Source organism: Hyla sarda, chromosome 6 (assembly GCF_029499605.1).
Source record: "Hyla sarda isolate aHylSar1 chromosome 6, aHylSar1.hap1, whole genome shotgun sequence".
Classification (NCBI taxonomy): Eukaryota; Metazoa; Chordata; class Amphibia; order Anura; family Hylidae; genus Hyla; species Hyla sarda.
This window is the reverse complement of record NC_079194.1, coordinates 144,191,744-144,202,147: the sequence shown is the minus strand read 5'-3', so window position 1 is coordinate 144,202,147 and position 10,404 is coordinate 144,191,744. Positions and strand designations below refer to the sequence as shown.

The 10,404-nt window shown below is 42.9% G+C and overlaps 1 protein-coding gene across 2 annotated transcripts in view; it reads left to right on the top strand.

The window, feature by feature from the left end:
• FCSK (fucose kinase) overlaps window positions 1–10,404 on the top strand; it is an 86,182-nt gene that overhangs the window by 9,591 nt on the left and 66,187 nt on the right. The window lies entirely within an intron of this gene.

Below are 10,404 nucleotides of genomic sequence, written 5' to 3'. Positions count from 1 at the left end.
CTGATCACATCTGACAGGAGATCATTACACAGATCAGATGCCTGGAGATCTACACTGATCAGTAAATTGACAGGAGAGCCAATCACCCAATAATACCACCAATCACTGATCAATAAATTGACAGGAGAGTCAATCACCAATCAGTACTACCAGTGACTGATCAATCAACTGACAGGAGAGCCAATCACCGATTAGAACCACCAATGACTGATAAATAAACTGAAAAGAGAGCCAATCACTGATCAATATTACCAATGGTTGAGATCTACGCTGTGTTTAGCTAGGGGATAAATAAACTGACTGGAGAGCCAATCACTGATTAATAAACTGACAGGAGAGCTGATCACAAATTAATACTACTGATCAATAAACTGGCATGAGAGCCAATCACTGATCGATTCTTTCAATAAGAGCCCTGCGCCCTGTTTGGGTTTTCTTTATTCCCTGGATTTCTGACCATTACTGTCCACTCCAGCTGGCTCCTATGTCATGTGCGTCTAATTCTGCCTGCTCCCGCAAACATTTTGTCATTACCATCTTGTGCCATTTCATTACCATCTTGTGCCATTTCATCACCCCTTGTGCCATTTCATTACCATCTTGTGCCATTTCATCACCCCTTGTGCCATTTCATTACCATCTTGTGCCATTTCATTACCATCTTGTGCCATTTCATCACCCCTTGTGCCATTTCATTACCATCTTGTGCCATTTCATCACCCCTTGTGCCATTTCATTACCATCTTGTGCCATTTCATTACCATCTTGTGCCATTTCATCACCCCTTGTGCCATTTCATTACCATCTTGTGCCATTTCATTACCATCTTGTGCCATTTCATCACCCCTTGTGCCATTTCATTACCATCTTGTGCCATTTCATTAGCATCTTGTGCCATTTCATTACCATCTTGTGCCATTTCATCACCCCTTGTGCCATTTCATTACCATCTTGTGCCATTTCATTACCATCTTGTGCCATTTCATCACCCCTTGTGCCATTTCATTACCATCTTGTGCCATTTCATCACCCCTTGCGCCATTTCATTACCATCTTGTGCCATTTCATCACCCCTTGTGCCATTTCATTACCATCTTGTGCCATTTCATTACCATCTTGTGCCATTTCATCACCCCTTGTGCCATTTCATTACCATCTTGTGCCATTTCATTACCATCTTGTGCCATTTCATCACCCCTTGTGCCATTTCATTACCATCTTGTGCCATTTCATCACCCCTTGTGCCATTTCATTACCATCTTGTGCCATTTCATCACCCCTTGTGCAATTTCATTACCATCTTGTGCCATTTCATTACCATCTTGTGCCATTTAAAAAAAAATTGACCCACCTGTGATAATGTAAATATACAGAGCAAAAGTCTACAAAAAGAGACAACTTTTGTTTGCTGTTTTTTGACCTGAAAAAAATACCACAAAAACTACCCACTCATTTTTCACCTTCACCTTTGGTAGGTTGTTTTCCAAGAATATTGACTGTACACCATAGTTTTGTATTAGAACAGTATAGGCACTATTTACTTGATGTTTAGCCTCCTCATTTTTCTCATTACAAAGTCACATGTTTTTTTTATCATGTGACTCAAGGATTTCTATTAAAGAGTAGCTCCCACCATCCTCTTTTTTTTCTGTCCCTGCCTATTGCCCATCTATCCCTAACCCCCTCCCTGCCTAAACATTTTTTTTTTTTTTAGTAGCTTAGAAATAGCGTTTTGTCTACCTGGTAGTGTGCTCACTCACCAGGCAGACTTCCCCAGCAGGCACGACATCACTGATGCCTGCTGTGAGCCGACTTCCACCCTAACCTTATCTCCCACCCCCCTCCTTCCAAAATGCAATTACTTTAGTAATATAATTATATTTTCTTTCATAAAAGACCTCAGATTAGACTTACCCTTACAGGACATCTGATGTCCTGTAGCATCAGCGCAGCACTGAGATTCGGTGCGCGCTGCCAACAGCCTGTACATGCCGGTGGGCAGGGTGGCAATCGAATCCAGGGAGCAAATGCACGCCGCCCCGGTGTTCACAGCGCTTGCTTCTGCCTGTCTGATTGACAAGCAGGGAGCGAGTGCTGGTTGAATTCGGACTGTTGCCTGGCCTGGATCAGTCCGAATTCAGCTGTGACATCAGCCGCTCTGCAGCCAGCCACTAGAAGGGAGACCCCTAGTGGCCGGATGTTCAAAGCTAAAATAAAGTGTTTTAACCATTTAGGGACCCAGGGCGTACAGGTACGCCTTCGCTCCCTGGTACTTAAGGACCCAGGGTGTACGGAATTTCGTTCCCCGTCGGGTGGGGATCGGACCGGGATGACTGCTGATGTCTATCAGCAGGCATCCTGTGCAAATGCTCAGGGGGGCTCCGAGCAATTTGCGGCGATTCCGGGTTATACGGGTCTTCGATGACCCGCTGAGCCGGAAATAAGGGGGATTGGGGTTGTCCAAGACACTCACGATCCCCCCTGAAGGGATAGGAGTGAGGTGGCAGGGTGCCACCCCTCCTATCCCTGCTATTGGTCTTTCAGAAGCGACAACCAATAGCAGATCGGGGGCGGGGAGTCAACGTTCGGTTCCCCCACTCTGCCCACCCACTTTAGTCCGGACAGAGCGGGGGGACCGACAGTGAATGGCGCCGAACGTCCACTTACCATCAGCAGTGGCGGAGGTGATGATCAGCGACGGTGATCAGTGGGCAGCGATGACGTGCGGCTAGCTCCCTGGTGTGGCGTGCTGCAGACTACGGAAGCCGGTGAGTTGCCTAGCAACATCTGGAGGGCTACAGTTTGGAGACCACTATACAGTGGTCTCTAAACTGTAACCCTCCAGATGTTACAAAACTACAACTCTCAGCATGCCCAGACAGATGTTTACTGTGTGGGCATGCTGGGATTTGTAGTTTTGCAACAGCTGGAGGGATGCAGTTTGGAGATCACTGTGCAGTGATCTCTATACTGTGGCCCTCTAGATCTTGCAAAACTACAACTCCCCGCATGCCCACACAGCAGTTTGCTGTCTGTGCATGCTGGGATTTGTAGTTTTGTAACATCTGGAGGGCCACAGTTTGGAGATCAATGTGCGGTGGTTTCTAAACCATGGCCCTCTAAATCTTGCAAAACTACAACTCCCACCATGCGCAAACAGTAAACGGCTTTCTCGCCATGCTGGGAGTTGAAGTTGCGTACCTCCAGCTGTTGCATAACTACATCTCCCAGCATGCCCTTCGGCGATCCGTACATTCTGGGAGTTGTAGTTTTGCAACAGCTGGAGGCACACTGGTTGGAAAATACTGAGTTAGATAACAGAACTTAACTGAAGGTTTCCCAACCAGTGTGCCTCCAGCTGTTGCAAAAGTACAACACCCAGCATGCACAGTCTGCCAGTGCATGTTGGGACAGCTGGAGGTTTGCCCCCCCCCCCCCCATGTGAATGCACAGAGTACATTCACAAAGGCAGGTAGGTTTGTAGTGAGTTTCCTGCTTCAAGTTTGAGCTGCGGCTAATTTTCCACCGCAGCGCAAACTCCTAGCGGGAAACTCACCGTAAACCCCCGTGTAAATGTACCCTAAAAACACTACACTACACTACACTAATACATAATAAAGGGTAAAAAAAAACTTACACTGTCCCCCCCCCCCAATAAAAATGAAAAACGTATCGTACAGCAGTGTTTCCAAAACGGAGCATCCAGCTGTTGCAAAACAACAACTCCCAGCATTTCCGGACAACCACTGACTGTCCAGGCATGGTAGGAGTTTAGCAAAAGCTGGAGGCACCCTGTGTGGGAATCACTGGCGTAGAATACCCCTATGTTCACCCCTATGAAATACCTAATTTAGTCCTCAAATGGGCATGGCGCTCTCTCACTTTGGAGCCCTGTCGTATTTCAAGGAAACAGTTTAGGGCCACATATGGGGTATTTCCGTACTCGGGAGAGATTGCGTTACAAACTTTAGGGGGGCTTTTTCATCTTTTACCCCTTATGAAAAGGAAAAGTTGAGGTCTACACCAGCATTTTAGTGTAAAAAAATAATATTAAAATTTTACACTAACATGCTGGTGTTGCCCCATACTTTTTATTTTCATAAGAGGTAAAAGGAAAAAAGACCCACAAAATTTGTAACACAATTTCTCCTGAGTATGGAAATACCCCATATGTGGGCGTAAAATGCTCTGCGGGTGCACAACAAGGCTCAGGAGTGAGAACGCACTATGTACATTTGAGGCCTAAATTAGTGATTTGCACAGGGGTGGCTGATTTTACAGTGGTTCTGACATAAACGGGGAAAAAATACCCATATGTGACCCCATTTTGGAAACTACACCCCTCACAGAAGGTGACAAGGGGTATAGTGAGCCTTAACACCCCACAGGTGTTTGACAAATTTTCATTAAAGTTGGATGGGAAAACTAAAATGCTAGTGTTACCCGAAATTTTTCATTTTCACAAGGGAAAATAGGAAAAAAAAGCTCCCCAAAATTTGTAACCCCATTTCTTCTGAGTAAGAACGTACCCCATATGTGGATGTAAAGTGCTCTGCGGGAGAACTACAATGCTCAGAAGAGAAGGAGCGCCATTGGGCTTTTGGCGAGAAAATTTGTCCGGAATTGAAGGCCACCTGTGTTTGCAAAGCCCCCATAATGCCAGAACAATGGACCCCCCACATGTTACCCCATTTTAGAAACTACACCCCTCACGGTATGTAACAAGGGGTATAGTGAGCCTTAACACCCCACAGGTGTTTGACAAAATTTCATTGAAGTTGGATGGGAAAACTAAAATGCTAGTGTTACCCTAAGTTTTTCATTTTCACAAGGGAAAATAGGAAAAACAAGCTCCCCAAAATTTGTAACCCCATTTCTTCTGAGTAAGAACGTCCCCATATGTGGATGTACGGGCGAACTACAATGCTCAGAAGAAAAGGAGCGCTATTGGGCTTTTGGTGAGAAAATTTGTCCGGAATTGAAGGCCACCTGTGTTTACAAGCCCCCATAATGCCAGAACAATACACCCCTCACGGAATGTAACAAGGGGTACAGTGAGCATTTATGCCCCACAGGTGTCTGACAGATTTTTGGAACAGCGGTCTGTGAAAATGGAAAATTTTATTTTTCATTTGCTTAGCCCACTGTTCCAAAGACCTGTCAAACACCAGTGGGGTGTAAATGCTCACTGCTCCCTTTGTTACATTCTGTGAGGGGTGTAGTTTCCAAAATGGGGTCACATGTGGGGGGGTCCACTGTTTTGGCACCACGGGGGGCTTTGTAAATGCACAAGGCCCCGACTTCTATTCCAACCAAATTCTCTCTCCATAAGATCAATGGCGCTCCTTCCCTTCTGAGCATTGTAGTTCGCCTGCAGAGTACTTTACATCCACATATTGGGTATTTCCATACTCAGAAGAAATGGGATTACAAATTTTGGGGTGCATTTTCTCCTATTACCCCTTCTAAAAATGTTAAATTTGGGGGAAAAACAGCATTTTTGTGAAAAAAAATATTTTTTTCATTTGCACATCGAACTTTAACAAAAAGTCGTTAAAAACTTGTGGGGTGTTAAGGCTCACTGTACCCCTTGTGACATTCCTTGAGGGGTGTAGTTTTTAAAAGAGTATGCCATGTGGGTTTTTTGCTGTTCTGGCACCATAGGGGCTTCTTAAATGTGACATGCCCCCCAAAAACAATTTCAGAAAAACTCACTCTCCAAAATCCCATTGCCGCTCCTTCCCTTCTGGGCCCTTTAGTGCACCCACAGAGCACTTGACATATATATATGCGATATTTCCTTACTCGAAAGAAATTGGGTTACAAATTTTGGGGGTATTTCTCTCTTTTTACCCCTTGTAAAAATTCAAAAACTGGGTCTACAAGAACATGCGAGTGTAAAAAATGAAGATTTTGAATTTTCTCCTTCCCTTTGCTGCTATTCCTGTGAAACACCTAAAGGGTTAACACACTTACTGAATGTAATTTTGAATACTTTGGGGGGGGGTGCAGTTTTTATAATGGGGTAATTTATGGGGTATTTCTAATATGAAGGCCCCTCAAATCCACTTCAAAACTGAACTGGTCCCTGAAAAATTCTGATTTTGAAAATGTTGTGAAAAATTGGAAAATTGCTGCTAAACTTTGAATCCCTCTGATGTCTTCCAAAAGTAAAAACATGTCAACTTTATGATGCAAACATTTGTGAATCAATATATAATTTATTTGGGATGTCCATTTTCCTTATAAGCAGAGAGTTTCAAAGTTAAAAAAATTAATAATTTTCAAATTTTTCATCAGATTTTTGAATTTTTCACCAGGAAATGATGCAAGTACCAACAAAATGTTACCACTAACATAAAGTAGAATATGTAATCAGAATGAAATCAGAATGAAAGGTAAAAGCATCCCAGAGTTATTAACCCCTTAAGGACCGGGGTTTTTTCAGTTTTTGCATTTTCGTTTTTTGCTCCTTGCCTTTAAAAAATCATAACTCTTTCAATTTTGCACCTAAAAATCCATATGGCTTATTTTTTGCGCCATCAATTCTACTTTGTAATGACTTCATTCATTTTGCCCAAAAATCTACGGTGAAACGGAAAAAAAATCATTGTGAGACAACATTTAAAAAAAACGCAGTTTTGTAACTTTTGGAGGCTTCCGTTTCTACGTAGTACATTTTATCGGTAAAAAATGACACCTTATCTTTATTCTGTAGGTCCATACAATTAAAATTATACCCTACTTATATAGGTTTTATTTTGTCGTACTTCTGGGAAAAATCATAACTTCATGCAGGAAAATTAATACGTTTAAAATTGTCATCTTCTGACCCCTATAACTTTTTTATTTTTCCGCGTATGGGGCGGTATGAGGGCTCATTTTTGCTCCGTGATTTGAAGTTTTTAACGGTACCATTTTTGCATTGATAGGACTTCTTGATCGCTTTTTATTCATTTTTTCATGATATAAAAAGTGACCAAAAATGCACTATTTTGGACTTTGGAATTTTTTTGCGCGTACGCCATTGACTGTGCGGTTTAATTAATGATATATTTTAATAATTCGGACATTTCCGCACGCGGCGATACCATATATGTTTATTTTTATTTACACTGTGTTTTTTTTTTATGGGAAAAGGGGGGTGATTTAAACTTTTAATAGGGGAGGGGTTATTCACTTTTTTTTTTCCACTTTTTTTTTGCAGTGTTATAGCTCCCATAGGGACCTATAACACTGCACACACTGTTCTTTTACATTGATCACTGGTTTCTCATAGGAAACCAGTGATCAATAATTCTGCCGCTTGACTGCTCATGCCTGGATCTCAGGCACTGAGCAGTCATTCAGCGATCGGACAGCGAGGAGGCAGGTAGGGACCCTCCTGCTGTCCTGTAAGCGGTTCGGGATGCCGCAATTTCACCGCGGCTATCCCGAACAGCTCCCTGAGCTAACCGGCATGGTTTCACTTTCACTTTAGACGCGGCGTTCAACTTTGAACGCCGCGTCTTAAGGGTTAATAGCGCGCGGCATCGCGATCAATGCCGCGCACTATTAGCCACGGGTCCCGGACGTTGTTAGAGGCCGGGCCCGACCCGCTATGACCCGCTGTGGCCCCGCGTTATAGATCGGGAGCGGACACATGACGTTCCAGTACGTCATGTGTCCTTAAGGGGTTAAAGGGGTATTCCAGGATTTTTTTTTATTTGACTTTGCTACAGGGGCTGTAAAGTTAGTGTAGTTCATAATATAGTGTCTGTACCTGTGTGTGTGACAGTTTTCTCACAATTCTTCTGTGATTTTCACCCCAATATTTGTATTTAACAGCATACAAAATGACTGTTGTCTCGGATTTTTCCCAGCTTGCAATGCGGTCGAGACCTGACTCACTAGTCAGCTGATGACAGGGAGCCTGTCTGCTTCAATCGGTGGAGGGATCGCTTGGTGGGAGAGCGATCAACTGCAACTAATGCAACAGCTGTAGGCACCCTGATTGAAAAACACAGGTCTTTTGATGGTTGCAGCTCGTTTATGTTTCAATGGGTGGGGTGGCTGATGTGTGGGAGGGAGGACAATGGAATTGTGGGATTTGTAGTCAAAAAAAGAAAAGTCAAACAGGAAATACAAGTTCACAAAAAGCCAGGCACAGTGTTATGATAATCTAACAACATCACCATTTAGCCCCAAGACAAGCGCAGATCCTTCCTAAGCATGTCCATTACTGTCTGCCAGGTACGTACTAAAATCACCTTATGGTGGATAACCCCTTGCTTAAAGTGACAGTGGTCAGATGTGCAAAAAATGGCCGGGTCCTTAAGGTGAAAATGGTCTGGGTCCTTAAGGAGTTAAGTTCTCTAAAGTCACTGGTCACTAGAGATGAGCGAACTTACAGTAAATTCGATTCATCACGAACTTCTCAGCTCGGCGGTTGCTGACTTTTCCTGCATAAATTAGTTCAGCTTTCCGGTGCACCGGTGGGCTGGAAAAGGTGGATACAGTCCTAGGAAAGAGTCTCCTAGGACTGTATCCACCTTTTCCAGCCCACGGGAGCACCTGAAAGCTGAACTAATTTATGCAGGAAAAGTCATCAACTGCCGAGCCAAGAAGTTCGCGATGAATCGAATTTACTGTAAGTTCGCTCATCTCTACTGGTCACCTCCGTGGGCCTGGCTGAACTGTATAGACTTTTCCACCTGTCTAACCTCAGTAAAACAACCATTGTCCATAACTTGGTGTCGGAGTCATTATTGCCCCCATGCCTAGCCCAGGATCCAGCGGTATACCTTCGGGTGGTATTGAGGAAAAACCACGCCCTGGCATCATGAATACAAGGGGTTAATGCCATCAGTCCCTAGGGCAATTCCATCTGCCCTTAACATCACACACCCATACCACAAATAAATACATAGATAATAAGGCTAACTCAAAGAAGAGGTATTGTAAGCCTGGTGAAAATGCAAAAACAAAGAAAACTGATACCAAAGAGTAGGCTTAATGTAATCACCAGTAGTAACATTTACTTAGTACATGTAAAACATCCATACCACAACTTTTGGCATCACGAACAAGATACGGGTGTGCGCCTTATGCCTAAAGTTCTTCCTTATGCCTAAAGCAGGAGATTTAGAGAGTGATACATTTACTGTAAAATGGAATGCGTTTTTTAAACAAGTATCTATAGAAGCTACAAAACTAGTGATAGAAAGACGCCAAGAAATGATTATAGAAATTGATGCTAAAATTACATCAATACGTTCAACGATTGACTCTTTAGAGAAAACACCTGATTTTATTAAATATCAAGAATGCTTATGTAAGAAATTAGACACAGTGGAAAATGAGATTATCACAAAGAAAAGACTGTGGAACATCAAAAAACAGACAAATGAGCAACATACTACTCAAACACATACACAGACGCATAGTTACAATATACCTACCTCAGATAGATATGATGTTCTATCCACTGACAACCAACAACATTTTTTAGGGGGGACCCCTTCACATACTATCCCACCTTCAAGAAAATATTCCCCCAGGCCAACCAAAAGATTTCAATATGGGCACAACCCCCCACAAACATATCACCGACACAATTACAATCAATACACTCACAGTTCCCGTCCCACACACTCCCTGCACTACAGTTGGAGACAACCCAGACCCTATATTCCTCACAGAACACAATATCAACCCCAATACAAGAGACACTACCACAATTATCCCAACACATATCGCAACCACCACCAACAATCACGACAACCTTTGATGGAGACAATTCCCAGACAATCACTAGAACCACGGAAAATCATTCAGACCGTAGAAACGGTTGCACAGATACACCCGACATCAGTACCAATACCTGCACTAGCCACACCCAACAGAAAAAGAGAGTTCGTAGAGGACATAGAAGAAACTGAACAACCCAGACTAAAAGTCAGCAAAGCATAGATGTATTAGAAAATAAAAGCCCCATCTTCAACTTGAGCTCCAAGACACTCAATAATGATCAAATTAACTTTTTAAATAAGGGCTTAAAATATGCGCCTAGCCAACAACTAGATACATTTGGAGTCTATGTAGGCTTAGAAAAATACATTCGGAAACTGAGTTTAAAAAAATACTTCATGAAAAATCCGATAGTGCCTCCGTTACCAATAGTAACGAATTATAAACATACAACCATTAAAAATAAATCAAATTTTTTCCCTCGCCAAGAGATCAGTAATGATATGTTATCCTTTAAAAAAGCTGTAGAAATAGACCTTCACAAAATAAAATCGACTAACACATGGGGAGACCTAACACCAGGAGAAATCTCAGCTATCAAACAGTTTCAAAAAGATCTGTCCATCACCATCAGGCCACCATCATAAAGGTAGCGGCTAAGTGGTGATGGACACA